Consider the following 16291-nt stretch of genomic DNA (forward strand, 5'->3'; position numbering starts at 1 on the left):
GAAAGAGTGAAGAGCCCATTGAGCATGTTCCTGAAACTCTTCGACTCTGACCTAATAGAGTTCCTCACTTTCAAGACTAACAGATTCAGAACCCGAGAAATTCGCACCCGAATCCATCCAGTGTCAGTCCTCGAGATGCGCAAGTTTATTGGCATTGTCCTTTACATGTCTGTTGCTAGCCTTCCTTTTAGAAGGATGTACTGGTCACTGAACACTCGTCAAGTGGATGTCAGCGTTTGGATGACAAGAAACAGGTTTGACGAAATTAAGGTACAATATGTGCTTACGAACCTTAACAACAAATTTCTCAAGCTGCCACACTTGAAACTTGCGTTGCTGTAGATGAGATGATCATCCCCAACAAGGGCAGACATTCTCTGAAGGTTTATATGAAGAGTAAGCCTAAGAAATGGGGCTACAAAGCTGCTCTCAGAAATTTCATGCCTCCTAAATTTTCGGGGAATTTCTATCCCCCAGTTCTAGCTGCAAAGTTTGTGGCACAATAAAATTTTCTACAAAATGAAAAGGGATCATTCTAACTTTTTTCACTGATCTTCCTGTGAACCACATCTGTTGAAAAATATCAATTTCAGCAATGTTCACCTCGTGAGACACCTGTGGGATATAAAGGGTTAAACTTGCACATGTCAGCTCCATTGAGCTTATTTATTAACTTCGATAGCTCTGCTCCACAGACATACTATAATTCTGTTTGTGGAGTTAGACGTCCTCATGCTTTTGCGTTTCTTAATTGGATCTTTAGCCTCCTGAGATAGCTTGCCGGTATCCTGTCGAACCATCCTACCACCTACTTCTGCGGCACACTCCGTAGCGATTGCTGTGAGATCATCGTTCATTGTTTCAACATTACGGTCGTCTTCTTCAGTTAAAGCGCAAAATCTGTTCTGCAGTGACATCGTGAATTCCTCTACGTTCTCTCTTAGCGCGGACTCGTTAATGGCCTTCCGCTTCGCTAGTTTGCTCCGTTCTCCCTTCAAATCGAAGGTAATACGAGACCTTACCATTCTATGGTCGCTATAACAGACCTTTTCGAGGACCTCCACATTCTCTGCGATGCCAGGGTGAGCGCACAGTACGAAGTCTGTTTCATTTTTAGTCTCACCATTCGGGCTCTTCCACGTCCACTTCCTGTTTACTCGTTTGCGGAAGAAGGTATTCACGATCCGTAAATTGTTTCTATCTGCGAACTCTACTAATAAGTCTCCCCTGCTATTCTTAGGACCTTACCCCTAGTCGCCTACCACCTGGTTTCCAGCCTGCTTCTTGCCTACCTTCGCATTGAAGCCGCCCATCAGTACAGTGTAGTGTGATTTTACTTCGGTCATTGCCGATTCCAGACCTTCATAGAAGCATTCAACGACCAAGTCATCATGGCTTTATGTAGGCGCGTAGGCCTGCACCACCTTTAGCTTGTACCCCTTATTATTCGGCAAACACAGTTATGCAACACTTGAAAATGCAATTAAAAAAACAAATTAATATTAATATGTTACAGTGTTTTTCTTTTAAATTAGTGGATCATGGATGTCAACAATACTGCCAGGAAGACCATTCTGATAAACGATTATGTGTGGCAGGGCTGATGAATTCAAAGTGATGCTTCTTAAAGAAAGGCGTCTAAAAACTGGGGTGGTGATATATGTAAGCCTTGGATGAGTGAGAGGCAAAGTGAACGGGTGATGACTATCTCCATCTTTGTGTGTCATTGAGACGTGGGAGTTTTCTGCAAAATTTTAAGAGGAAGAGTTATTATGTCTTATTATGAATGGTGGCAATGCTGGATATCAGCTACAATCTAAGGCATTAAAACAAGCAGCAATGTTTACGTGCTCTGAGGGTAACCGTTTAATAACTCCTATTTAGGTGACTAGATCAGGATGAAAAAAATGATTGGTAGGCAAGCTGCAAAATGAAACTGGTGGGCACCACCCTGTTGAAAATTCCAGCAAAATGCACGTTGGTGAAAACGGTGGGCCGAATGGAAGTGTTGGTTTCCATGTTGGAGAAAACGGTGGGCTGATTGGAAGTGTTGGTTTCCACGCTGGGTGCTGGTGGAGCGAATGGGAGAGATGCTGGATGCACTAATGGCGACTTTGGGCCACCCTGGATTGAGTGGAAATTGTGGTGGCTGCACTGGCACTTTCAGTAAACAATATTGGGCTGAATGGAAACCACGCTGGACACTTCAGTGAGCACGATGGGACGGGATGGGCTTGGTGGTATCCATCGTGATTATCTCGGTGGGCCTGGCAGGCAACACTGGACTATGTGGAAACCACGGTGGGAGCCTATGGATGTGTACAGTCGCGAGCAAAAAATATTAGCACAGATCACTGGCGATCAGAATTCTTATATCTCACCACGCAGCGCTGCGGTAGGCAGAACTGCCTAACGGGCCGTTTCCATGTTTGGTTGGGGGGGGGGGGGGGGGGGGGGGGACGGCAGGAAGTAAGCTTTATCAAGCGTGCACCGCCCGAGCGTTGAAGTGCCGACCCTACGTGACTGTGCTTGCGGAATTTATTTTGGCTCGGTTATCATGAGCACAGATGGCTTCTTTTTATTACTGTTTTTTTATGTCCGCGATGGTTTGTCAAAAGGAACTCGCGGGAACAATAGATGATAGCGCTGCTTTTAGTCAGCAGTTTTGCTGTCCGTGGCAGTCCGCTAATTTGCTGTCCGTGGCAGTCCGCAGTAATTTTACTGTCCGTGGCAGACCCCCTTAATACTGTAGAATGGGAACGGCCTGGCACTCCCGTTATCAGCCTCTCCGCCACCCGCAGTGCCAGGCGTTGTCATTCCGGCGCTCTGGTGTTCCGTCATGTGTGCTAATCTTTTTTACCCACGACTGTACCTACTTGTTTGGCATGGCACAAACCATGGCTGTATTTGAATGGCCGATGCTGGGCAGCAGATACTGCATGCATGTGCCTATATGGTTGACAAAATGAAACTCATCAATGCACTAACAATCCCAGTGAGTCAAATCCATCAAACGTACAGTCTTTGTCAAAAGTAACCAGGCTGCATGGTTTGCTTCTAGCTCGTACAGTGGATCCCTCACAGCTTCCCTAAAGCTGGAATGGATAGCTAAAGGTAAGGACTGAGGGTCTTATTACCTTCCAACACGTTTTGATCCTTAGGAATAACACAAGGGCTCCACTATACAAGCTAGAAGCAAACCATGCAGCCTGGTTACTTTTTGACAAAGACTGTACACTTGGCACTTTATGCTGTTAGAATAAAAACTGCAAGACAAATTTCTCTTTTTTACACGTGCATTTGTTGACTTGACAGTTTCAGAAAATTTTTTTAAAAAGTAACGAGTTATATACTTGGGCTTAGATTATCATTAGCAAAATATTTGAGAAAAAGTTTAACTTCATTGTTCAGAAAATAATAAATTGCAGGTTTGCAGAGCCCTGCATGCCTGAATCCGAACACTCAATTTCATTCAGAAAATTTTATTGAGCGTGCATTTCAAGACATACTAATTCAATTAACAAATTGTTAACCACATAGCTGGCCACACAGCTTCTTTGTAGAAGGGTTACGAATACAAATATATACACAGAATATTTCGACAAGGCTGCACTCTTATACATGCACCTTGGTACACAATTACCAGTACAACACTGTTTTTCAAAATAGAAATGCAGATATATATAAACACAATATGAGGATATAAATTACACAGCATATTTCATACTAAGAATTGATTTGGTTTTCACGTTGGATGAGAGAACTCCACTATAAAAAATGCACACCTTCACTGTAGTCTCAAGAAAGCATATACCATGGAGGTTGTTCTCTCGACGCGCGTTTCAACGCTGCCGCCTCTCACGTCGTGCTGCCGATCAAACAGCGTCACCATGTTTTGACGACAACCTACTCTCTACGACTGCTACGTTGGGTATTTTGTTAGCCTTGCTGATCTCCCATCAATATAAAAAAAAACTTCCCCATACAAACAGAAATCGGCATGTAATTTCGTGAATGAGCAAAGCAGCAAGCCATACTGCCGTGAGAACTCAGGCATTTTTCAACCGCAGCGCAAGCAACAGGTCGTTAATTCGCGCGTTTCTACCAGTGGTAATTGCTCGCAATCGCTGCAATTTCTGTGGATGCCGATACGGCTGAATACCCCAAAAAAAAATAGCAAAAATAAAATAAAAAGTAGGATACAAGCTTTTTCACAACGAAACCGAAACAAAAACTGGTTGTCACCGCCAGGCGGCTGCCGGTAGCTGTTATTCTGTATAACCCTCATGGCGGTTCGGGTGCTGCGTCGCGTGCATCGCGCTTCGGCGCTTGCTACAATTCGCTACTTGGATTGTGAGCCGTCGTGAACTGTGTTGTGGTTTGCGTGTGTTTCTTCTTGCTCAAGGGTGCACAATCGCGCAGTGCTGTCGACGTAGCCTATTCGAGGCAAAGTGTCATTTTTCTGGTCTCTCTAACTTTTCAGTCTGTGCGCTTCTTTGTGTAGTCCAGGATGGGTGCCCAGGCACAAAGACGCGCGGCCAGTGTCGCGGTGGAAATGTTCCAAATAAGGCCCGGAATATTTTCTTCTGTGTGACTACGTGGAAGAGAGTGCCGGCTACGTAGCACTCGTGCTGAACTCTCACTGGTTGGTGTAGTGCCCGTGACACGAAGGCAAACAGCGTTCTGCACGACTACGCAATCATCTGAAAAGGTAAGCAGTACTCGTGCTTTATCCGAAGCATATAATGCTGGAACGGTGACCTGTCGTACTGCTGCAGTATTCGTGTTCAATGCTATAAAAAGCGTTCAAGGCCCTTTTGTTGTCGCCGCGGTGAGTTGCTCTGCCAAGAATTGTCGCGGTCGGTACTTGTTTTGGCAAAGGGGATGCGACCGTGCGTGCGCTAGCTTTACATGATTTTGGTATGCGCATGTTTGCGCGTTTTGTTTCTTGTTGAGCACAGATTTGTCCTCGTATATGCCTCGTTCTACGCGTTTCTGCCCATGCTTGTTCACACCACCGCGCACGTTTTAAGGACCGGCACTTTGGCTGTGCGTAAAATGTATGATTGTCTTTCAAGATAGCGTTAGCACTTTGAGGGGGATTGAAACACTTTTTATTCGCCGCGGTTTTTGCTTGGCCCTAGACTGTTGAACCTTAGGTCGTGGGGTCGATCCTGATGGCAGTAGCCGCATTTCGATTTAGGTGAAATGAAAAAAAGAATGCCCCTGTGCTGTGCGATGTCAGCTCACGTTAAGAAATTCTAGGTGGTCTAAATTAATCCGGAACCCTCCAATACGATCAGTGCCCATTTTCCGCATCTGAATTCAAACCCCACTATAAAGAAAGCACTGTCTCAGGTTGCAGTTACCAACGAAAGTTAATTTCCGGCCGTCAGGATCTAATTTTTAAATGAGTATGTGAAGATTTTTTTTTTATGATACCGATAGCGTTTCTGGCTACCCAGAGTATAGGATCTTGCATTTCGATCACTCTGCTGTTTGAAAATTGGTTTCTGAGGAAAACAAGTGACGCAATAATTGTCTCAGTTATTACGATGTTTATCTACGCTTTCGAACGCAGATTTGTTTTGCTCATAGCAAGATTCCTTTACTAGTGCTAGGGGAACTGATGCATTTTAAACAGGGTAGTTTTCCTTTGTATTGAGGCGTATACTTGGGCAAGTATATTTTTCCTGATCTTTTTACATTCATGTGATATTCACTGTTGGACCGAGTTCGCATGCTTGTTTTTGTACTCCTGTCATAGTGATAATGGGAAATTGGTATCCGCAGGTGGCACATCTGTCTTCCAGTCCGAGTCAATGGCATGGATTTTGTGGCCACCAGATGAAGTCAAAAGCTGTGTTGTAAGTTGTTACTGCATTGTGCTTTGTTCTTGTGGTTGCCATGAAATGTTCTCTTACTTTCATTGCTCTTTTCCTTAATGCTACTGCTTGGAGCAGTTTGGATAGCTCTGGCCTGATATGTTTACATGTTTATATGAGTAATAGTAGTTGGCTGTCAGAATGGGCCGGTTGCAGGCCATTTGAAGTTTTACATTCAATATTGCTCGTCTTTTAACCGTTGCATTCTATGCATGAAGTGCGAAATGTCTGCATGTTTTTGGCTGCATTATGTGATACTATTTGACTACGAATATTAACATTATGATGCATGTGTGTTACCTTAAATATGTGTTTTTATGCCACTCATCGCAGGTCACAGATGTAAAAGAAAAAGTGCACACATGAGAACTGGTTTCATTACTGCTGCCTTGTTTTTGCTAAGCATGGAGAGCTGAGCTAATTGGTTCTGGGTAGAATTATGAGACATCATTCCAGTGTACAAAAACACATGAACGAAGAGAGTAGACTCCATAGACCCCATACTTCAACTGAGGTTGATTCCACAACATGAGCTTTTTCAATGCAAAGTGGTACTAGTGACCCCTGTGGCTGAAAAGTGTTTCCTCGACCAGGTAACAATTATTCAAGGTTGCAAAAACAAAAACATAGGCGTAAGGTTAGCTTGTCACTCAAGTTGAATGCATTGGCGTGACTAAACATTGCCTACCTGGCTGACCCAACACACATTTGCGTTGAGATAATCTATTTCTTTTTCTGCCTGCCTGTTCCAGTCGCCTTACTTCGGCATTGACGCTGTCACGACTCTGTGACAGCATCAATGCGCAAGTAAGGAGACTGGAGCAGGCAGTTTTCACAGGAGAAATTGTAGCCTTAGTGGTAGAAAGCCAGGTTCGAGAGATGAAGTGTGCTGGGCAGCGGAAGCCGGAAGACAACGCACATTCGGAACAGTGACCTGTCATTGTGCCCTATTGCCATCAGGTGTCACACCGCCTCAAGAAGGCTAGTGACAAACACGATGTACATGTCGTATTTTCAGCTTGGGAAAGCTGGGATGCATGTGCCACCTGATAAATGACGTTACGAAAAAGCCTGCCTACAAAACTAAGCACACCAAACCCCTCGTTAAACATGCGGTTGACATGGTGTACAGCATCCTCCTTGCCTGTGGCAAACATTACATTAGACAGACGACGCTTGCATCAATGAACGCTTGCTTGAACATTGCAGGACAGCTGTTTCATTAAGTGGCAGAGGTCATTTAGCTGAGCACATTCGCCTTTGCTCGCACAAGCGAGCATGCAAGGCGTTTTTGAAAGAAACACATGCCTTGTGCAAGTTTAGCACTTGAAAGGGCTGGGAAATTTTTTAAGCCTTTTGTATCTCTGCTGAAAAAGAGAATTACGTCAGCAGCCCTTCTGCAGCGCTCCAGAAAAAGAAATAGGTTATCTGGAGGCAAATATGTTTGTTGGGTCAGCCAGGTAGGTGATGCATAGGCGTGCCGATGTGTTTAATGTGAGTGGCAAGATACCTTTACCCCTATGTTTTTTTGTGTTTTGGTTTTTGCCGTCCTGAATAATTGTTATCTGGTGGCGGAAATACTTTTCAGCCCCAGGGATCACTAGTAGTACCCCTTTGCACATAAAAAGCCTGTGTTGTGGAATAAACCTCAGTTGAAATATGGTGTCCATGGAGTCTACTCTCTTCATCCGTGTGATTTTGTGTGCCGGAATGATGTCTCGTAATTCTCCCTTGTTTTCAGTGAATAAGGAGGGCTTCTGGTGTCTCTTTTTTTGTATGTGATGGTTATAACAAAGTGGCTACCCATAAACTGTCATTTTGGGCTTAATTGAAGGATCCTTGGGAATTTGTTTGACAGCATATTCCATGGGCACTTTCTTGAAAAAAATCAGTTATTTGTTACCCATTTCACTGCATTAACCATTGCTTCTCATCATGTCTCGAAAGTCATTGATAAGCACAAGCTTTCGAGTACCTGAGGGCTGTGTGAGAAGCCTTCTGACATACTTTAAACTACTGAGGATATCTGAAGACAGATTTTACGAATAATTGTTAGCCAATCCAAACCTCTTGGTTCTATCCCTGACAACCTGAAGCTGACCTGTCAATAATTAAGGCTGGAAACCGTTCTGATCCCCAAACTGTTCTCCTATTTTATTGATGTGCATTTTGCATGATCTGTTAGAGCACGAAATGAGTCCGCATATTACTTGCCACCATAATTCAAACTAATATTTCTATACCAGTCATCACGGCTCCCATTCTCTTTACTAATGTGCAATCCAACTTTTTGAATTCACAACAGATTTTCACCCAAATTTAGATTCTTTTTTTTAGGCAAGTGTCATCGACTTGAATTTCTCCAAAGCTTTTCATGTTTGTCATTATAACCTTTTAGCTACACTCTCATGCTTGAGCCTTCATTCTTTGATATTAGTGTAGATTCATTGCTTCCTGTTCTACGGCTGGCCTTAAAAAACTATTGTACTTCTTCTCTTATGAAGCCCAGCATATCAATATGCAAAATCATAAGGCGTCCCTCATCCTGAGTCACTTTGGGATGTTAAACCCCCATAAACCAAACCAAGCACATTACTAAAGTACATTAATATTAGCCATTCAATAACAGTCTTTGTCTTTATGTCCCAACCTTGTCTTTATGACTGCATTATTCAGAAGGATGCCCCAACTATCTCAGCTACTCTGACTGTATTGACTTTTGCAAGACGGATGAATGGTCTTGTTTGTAATTCATCGTGTCAAAACAGCGCAAAGAAGAGAAAGATGAGGAAGGAATGCGACGGTGCGAGTGCTGACTTTCAAGAAGGTTTATTGGAAAGCACATCAAAATATATACACTGTGGCCTAAAAAAAGAATGAAGAAAGGGCGCCTTGTAACATTCACTTTGGATCTGTCAAAAACAAAACGAAAGTTGAATATGAAGCATTTAAGAGCATGAACTCTTTCTTAGGGAGCGATAAAGAAGGTGTGTTAACACATTGATTGCGTTTTTTCTACAATTTCAGTGGCCTCGATCATCTCATGCACAAACTTTTCTGTGTCTGTCTAGCACAATGCAGCACAAGAAATTACGCCTCACAGCATAAAGGATGCGGCAAACGACCGCAGTCGCGACAATGAAACATCAGATTCCCCCTGCTAGCTTTGTTCAGATCGTAACGGTGGTCTTTTGACCTCTCATTGGCACCTCTGCTAGTTTCTTGCTGAAGTTGATACATTAGCCAGATGGTTCAACTTTAGATTATTACATAGTTTCTTGGCTCTGGACATTGCTATTAACAAATCAGCTGTTGTGTGACACTTGAACTCAGAATTAACTGCCTCCGTTGCCTTGGACAGAAAGACGCCTTTAGACATGACCACAAAACCACCTTCTTTATCAGCAGTTGAATGCGATAGGGCCCACCGTCTTAAACCCGTTACAGTTCAGCCTGCGGGCAAGTTCCTGGCATGGTTCAAACCACGACACCCCATCAACCAACGCCCCCTGAAACACACCTGTCACGCTCAGGTCCAGGCACAGGAAGGCAAGACGTCAAAGTATGGCAAACAGCTCCAGAATAGTCCTCTTCGAAGGAACAATGGCAAATTTTGGCCCGTATATGCTTCAAGCAGCAGACGAGGCAGCAACTCAGTGTCGACATTGTGCACCTTGTTTTCAGACACTCGTGCCTTGGCTTCTCTGCTCCGGGCTAGTGAGCGCAAAGTGGCTGCAAAGTGGCATTCCAGATGGCTTTCACCTGGTCAACGGTGCGTGACACCGTCAACCAGCCACTCCCTGGCTTGTTTTCAGGCACAAGAGTTTGACAACAAGGTGCACACCTTCAGCTTGGAGTCGCTGCCTCGTCTGGTCCTTGAAGTGCTTATGGACCAAAATTTTCCGTTCCTCCGAAGAGAACTATTGTGGAGATGCTTGTCATGGTTTGACGAGTTGCCTTTTCCACGCACAGACCTGAGTGTGACAGGTGTGTTTCGGGATGTTTTGATGCAGTGTCACGGTTTGAACCCTCTTTAGGAACTTGCCCACAGGCCGAACTGTGTCGTATTTAAGAGGGTGGGCCCTCTTGCTTTCAACTGCTGATAAACGGTCGTTTTGTGGTCGTATCGAAAGGCGCCTTTCAGTCCAAGGCCACAGATGCAGTGTATTCTGAATTTGAGTGCCACTTACTATCTGATTTGTTAAAAGCAAAGTCCAGTGCCAAGAAACATTAACAATCTAGAGTTTAACCATCAGGCTAATGCCATCAACTTCAGTAAGAAAAATTGTCCAGCTATCTTCTTTACCGCAAAGACCCATAAAGGTGACTGCTCCTTGAGGGTTGTAGTTTAAGAGAATGGAACCTGTCAGAAACAAATCGCCTTCTCTTTGCGACATAAAATTAAGTTGCTGAGCATTGATGACTCCTCTCGTGTAAGATCTGCAGAGAAAGTAACGCAGTTTCTACACAATAACTCTCGCACCAGTTTCATGGGGTGCTATGTTGACATCAAGGATTTATATTACGCCATCCCTCAATCAGGATCAATAATGTGTTGAAGAATTCATTAACCTAAATGGAGCAGTGGCATTCCAAACGTCTCAGGCGTTTTGGTGAATAATTTTGTCGCACTTTTAAGCTCATACCTTCAGTCCACCTTTATTACATTTCAGAATAGCTTGTTTTTGCAAAAAAACTATTAGCGCCGCTGTTACGTGGCTTATTGCAGGATCTCCAATCCTGACGAAGCATTGTCTAAGGTGAGAGAGGAGTTCAGTCAAAGCCTCAGTCCACTTTGAATCACCACTGAAATTATAGAGGATAATATGTCATCACATTTATTGGATCTCAATCTTGGGTGGTTACACTTGTTGGGCTTACGAGCCAAGGGAAAACAAGCTACTTTTACCATTTTCTTCGGTTCAGTCTAAGCTGGTCAAGAGGTGTCACTAACCTTTGCTTCAAAAATTCCTTAATGAAATCCTGTTTGATTGCCATGACATCCAGTTTTGCCCAGCTCATATGCCGTTTGTCCTTTACTGAATATTCAGAACCTTTGTCAGTGTCTTTAGCCGATTGCTTTAAGCAGAAGTTGAAACATTCCTTTTGTGCCCCCGTCGAGACTGTAACTCCCAAAAGGAAGTTCGTACGTACCTTTCCCTACATCCACAATTGGCCGCACCGGTTAAATAGGCAGTCGAGTTGGCGTCGATATTGTTTTTCTAACCCTATGAAGTTTCAGTACCTGTAGTCAACCGAGATTATCCATCAGAGTCTCTTCGTGCACTGCACAGAAGACATAGTGTGTTCGAACGCCTTGAAATGCGGCTATGTTTACATTGGGAAAACAGGCAAGTGTGTCACCGAGAGGTTTAAAAGACCACCACGACGATGTGAACAAAGCTTGCGGGAGAACTTTGATGATTCACTGTCGCAATTGCAATTGTTTGCCAGATCCTAAACGCTGTGAACCGGAATTCATGTTCTGCATTTTGCCTGACAGACACAGAAAAGTTTGTGCGTGAGATAATCGAGGCCACTGAAATTTAAAAAAAAACCGCAATCACTGTGTTAGCACACCTTTTTTATCGCTTCCTAAGGAAGAGTTCATGCTCTTAAATGCTTCTTTGTCAGTTTTTGTTTTGTTTTACACTCATGCAATGTGGTTGACACAAGGTGCTCTTTGTTCGTTGTTTCTTTAGGCCACAGTGTATATATTTTGACGTGGTTTCCAATACACATTGGCGATAGTCAGCACTCATGCCATCATATTTATTCCTTCGTTGTCCTTGTCTTGTCTGCATTGTTTTGTCACAACGTATTGACCTCCTTTCCCACCTCTAGGGTTAATGGTATGGAGAAACCTTAACCAGATGCAGCCCCACATACTTGGAGCATGTCACGATACATGCTGCTGGCACCACAAGGGCACTCGGGTTTATCAGGAGATGTCATGATCTGTGTGCTCTTGCCATGCTGCGCAGTTTATGCATAAAAATTTTATTGATTCCAAACTGAAGTATTCCCTAGCTCTTTCAATTTTGCACCAAACTGTTTGATGCTACGCCACCAACTCCCTTTAATCCAACAGCGACACTTGGTACAGCATATGTGTAATCAGTCATCTCATTTGACCACCAGACATCACTGCATAAAAGGGGAAATCGCTCGTTTAGGTGTGTTCCATATAATCTACAATACTTTTCCACAACTTAATGTTAAATGTTGCTGCCCCGCTTCAGACCAGGATGCCATCACAACTAAATCAAGAAATTTTTCCTGTTCCCATTGAAGAATAAATCAAATCAAAGTTTATTTCCCATCTAGCACTACAGATGGAGGAATCATAGAAAAAAGCTGCCCTTGGGCAGCTTGACGAGTCTACAATCCTAATTATTGACAGGGAGGCAACACAAGAGTTTATACAATTTTAAAAAACAAGCACATCAAGGAAGCACCGGAGAATACACGAAACAGCAATATGTATACATAATGAAACTTAAACAATGTTATGCAAAAACAAATTATGTAGTTCATGACGTAAAAAAGAAAACAAATCGAGGTCAATGTGGATATACCTATTTAGAAGAGATGGAAGTGTGTACTGAAGGCATTCCCTACCGAGATTTAGTCGAGGTGTTGGCACTGTCCATTCTTCGCCACGTCTTGTTGGATAGACTGATTCTTTATTTCCTTAGTTCTGCAAAATTTTTAAGATTTGTTACATTCTTCTTGATTTCTGTTTTAAAAGTAACACTGAGGCGATATTTATAAAGATTATGTGCTTTAATAACTCTGGAATGACAAAAGAAAGCTGCACTGGGATGTCGGAACGGTAAATTATATGCATTTCGGAGATATCTTTTTTGCATTAAATGAATACGTTCAAGGTTAGTGAATGTTGTAGTGCCCCACACCAACTGGCAATAGTTTAAATGCGAGTTGAATATTGAATTGTATACCAGCATCTTAGTTTTTGTGGGAAGTATGTATTTTAGACGGCCTATAACACCAGTGATTTGAGCTATTTTTTTCAAGATATAATTGACATGATAATCCCATGACATACTGGCAGAAAATATGACCCCAAGGCATTTAAACTGCTGAACAGTTTCTACAGCCCGCGAGTTTAATATAATATTATCGTGCAGTGGGATAACTTTATTTTTCGGCCTAAATATGACAGCTTTGGTCTTACTCTCATTTATTTGCATCAGGTTAACTGCAGACCAGACCTCAAGAGCTTTCATTGTGGCATTACATTGTTTGATAAGTTCATGAACATTTTCACCCGAAAAAAATACGCTCGTATCGTCTGCATAGATGAAAAACTTTGTATTATCGCTAATGTTGACAATATCGTTTAGGTAAATATTGAAGAGTAGAGGCCCTAGCGTACTGCCTTGGGGGACACCGTAGAAGAGCGGCTTCGGTTCAGACTGTATACCATTTATGTACACCACTTGCTGTCTAAACGACAAATAAGAACTTAACAATGAGAGCGCTTTTCCTCGGATACCATAGTAGTGTAATTTATTTAGTAAGATTTTATGATTTACCAGGTCAAAAGCCTTTGAGAAGTCCACAAATACACCAATGACAATAGATTTGTTTTCAAGTTGCTTTATTATATATTCCTTTTGTTGGAGTAATGCAAGTTCAGTGGATTTGCTTTTGCAGAAGCCAAACTGAAATGGTGTTAGCAAGTTAAATTTATGGATGAAATTTGACATTCTTAGATGCAGCATTTTCTCAAATGCTTTCGAAAACACTGGCAAAATAGAGATTGGTCTGTAGTTGGCGAGGGCGTTGCGATCTCCTTTTTTGTAAAGAACAACAACTTTTGCTAATTGCATTTTTTTCCGTAAAAACTGCAGTTTCTAAACAGATGTTAAAGATGTGAGCAAGTATGGGAGCAATTATGTCAACTACATGCTTGACTGGCCGTATTTGGATATCATCAATGTCACAGCTACTGCTATTGTTAAGATTTGTTATCACCGACACTACTTCGTCTACCGTGACTGGGTGCAGAAAAATTGTTTCATCATTCTGAATTCGAACATATTTGCAAGCGTCAGATCCGGCAGCACGTGTTATAGCACGGGTAGCCAAGCTCGTTAAAAAAGTATTGAATACATTAGCCAGTTCGACGCCAGAAACTTCCTTTCCATCAATATTTAATTTTGTTAATGCAGTGCGTGAACTGTCCCGCTGCAGAAGTGTATTTAATCTCGACCATAGTACACCATTTCGAGCATTCTTAACATCTAGAAGTGACACGTGATAGGCTGTTCGTGCAGACCGCAGTTTTTTAGTCAATTTGTTCCTATATTTCTTAAATACCGCAAGGTCCTCAACCTTCCGGCTGCTCAAAAATTTTCTGTACAGCTTGACTTTCATTTGTATTTCTCCGCGAAGCTCTGGCGTTACCCATGGCTTGCGGATTCTGCGACTTTTCGCACGTGTTACAAGAGGAAAGCAGTCGTGATATATCTGTTTAAAGTAATCGACAAACGTATTATAGGCAACATTTGCATCATGAAGTTCAGCTATCTTACTCCAATATACTTTCATGAGCGCATCCCTAAAGGATTTCAATGATGATTCTGTAATAGCTTGGTATGTGATTGATGTGGACTTACTTCCTATTGTACTAGCATTCTCAATGCAAGCAAACACAGGAAGATGGTCACTAACACAACAAGATAAAACACCAGAAAAAGCATTCAGCTGCATAGAGTTAGTAATAATTAAATCGAGAACAGAATGGCCTTCGCTTGTGACTCTACCTCACCACATTTTCATTGCATGTGGTCCCTCAAAATTATGGAAATAAGTGATATCGCTTGGAGCATTGACACTGGTTTGTTTTACCTTTTCTTTGCTGCTGTTTTTATTTTTTGCAACTGATGTATCAATGGATTGTATGCCTCTTTTCGTAGTGTATCGTCTGCGACATCTCAGCTGTGCTACTGCAGTCACCTTTCTGATGTTACCTTTATATTGTCCCTGTTATTAATACCCCACTAAAAGCCTTCAGAGGACAAAAAACGATGGCTTTTTTATTTTGCTCATTATGGCACACGTCAGGCTTATGTTTAGGGATATAGGAGAGGCCTTTGTCTTGCAGTGGTGCTAGTTATGCTGGTGATGATGGTACTTAATGACGAGCATATGATATATTGAATAAGAACCTCAAATTATTTTTATTTTTGAGTGCGAATAGCTTCAGTGGTTCTTGATTTAGGCTCACTTTATTCCTGTGGCCACAATACGGAGTTTACTTTTTTAGCACTCTAATACTGGCAAGAATAAAAACTTGTGGATCCTAATTCTTTCATTTCAATCTTTTCTGCAGAGTGCATCGCCCAGTTTTCCCAAGCCCTCATGCACCAGTGGTACATCAACAAGGCTGTTTCATGGGGCCCAGCTGCATTGACAAGTGGCTAAAGAAGAGCAAGAGGAGCATGAACACAAAATAAAACTGGCTGTAGGAGCTTCATCTATTTTGAAATTTGCTGTCTCATTGCGACAGACATAACATTGCCCCATGGCCCCTGCCCCAACATCTCCCAGTCATTCCAACATGCCCAGTCATTCCAACCTGCCCAGTCATTCCAACCTGCCCAGGCATTCCAACATGCCCCAGTCATTCCAACATGCCCAGGCATTCCAACATGCCCAGTCATTCCAACCTGCCCAGTCATTCCAACATGCCCAGTCATTCCAACATGCCCAGTCATTCCAACGCATTTTCCATTACCATAATCCACCAAGGTTTCCAGTGTTGGTTTCCAATATTTACATCATTGCCTTTTTTTTCAATAGGGCAAAGAATGCATTTTCAATAGCCTAACATATTCATATCTCTGGCAGAAATTTTTATACGTGGATTAACCATGATTAGTTGTAAACTTAATGAAGGCAGCTTATTGATGCAACATACTTAGTGAAGGCAGCGGCGACTGGGTACGTACTAATCGAACATGCTTTTCCCAGCAGGGCCAGAGAAGCACTTTCCCAAGCAAAAAATCGTGATTGGCAGATGATTGGCCCAGCATCAGCTGCCAAGCAATAAATGACTGGCCCGACCTTGGTCACCTTTTCCGGACCATGCTTGGTTTTTGTCCGTGGCCTTTCATTTGCCGATGATTGGCACCTGCCTGGCAAGTGGCATCGGGCCAGCACCGTGGCCGTGCCTGGGCGGTCCGTGGCCCAGTGGCGGGGTAGAGACGGCCCGCCTCTTAGCGCGTGCTCTTTTCCAGCATTGAGTACTATAGATATATGGTAACTGATTGGAGTTCATAACTTGAGTATTAGAGGATGACGATGATGTAAAGTGTAAACATGACCTCATAGTTCACAAGCACCACCTGAGTAATTCCACTCTGGTTAGCAACGAT

The 16291-nt window shown here is 42.8% G+C and overlaps 1 protein-coding gene and 1 long non-coding RNA gene across 2 annotated transcripts in view; one reads left to right on the top strand and one right to left on the bottom strand.

Annotated features, from left to right (window-relative positions):
• Positions 1 to 16291, bottom strand: part of LOC149331173 (uncharacterized) — a 298912-nt gene that overhangs the window by 18501 nt on the left and 264120 nt on the right. The window lies entirely within an intron of this gene.
• Positions 4292 to 15402, top strand: LOC149331174 (uncharacterized). Its single transcript, XR_016284830.1, has 3 exons — positions 4292 to 4711; positions 5794 to 5867; positions 15247 to 15402. It is a non-coding gene; the product is annotated as an uncharacterized LOC149331174 (long non-coding RNA).

Source organism: Amblyomma mixtum, chromosome 8 (assembly GCF_055824585.1).
Source record: "Amblyomma mixtum isolate Tamu chromosome 8, ASM5582458v1, whole genome shotgun sequence".
Taxonomy (NCBI): Eukaryota; Metazoa; Arthropoda; class Arachnida; order Ixodida; family Ixodidae; genus Amblyomma; species Amblyomma mixtum.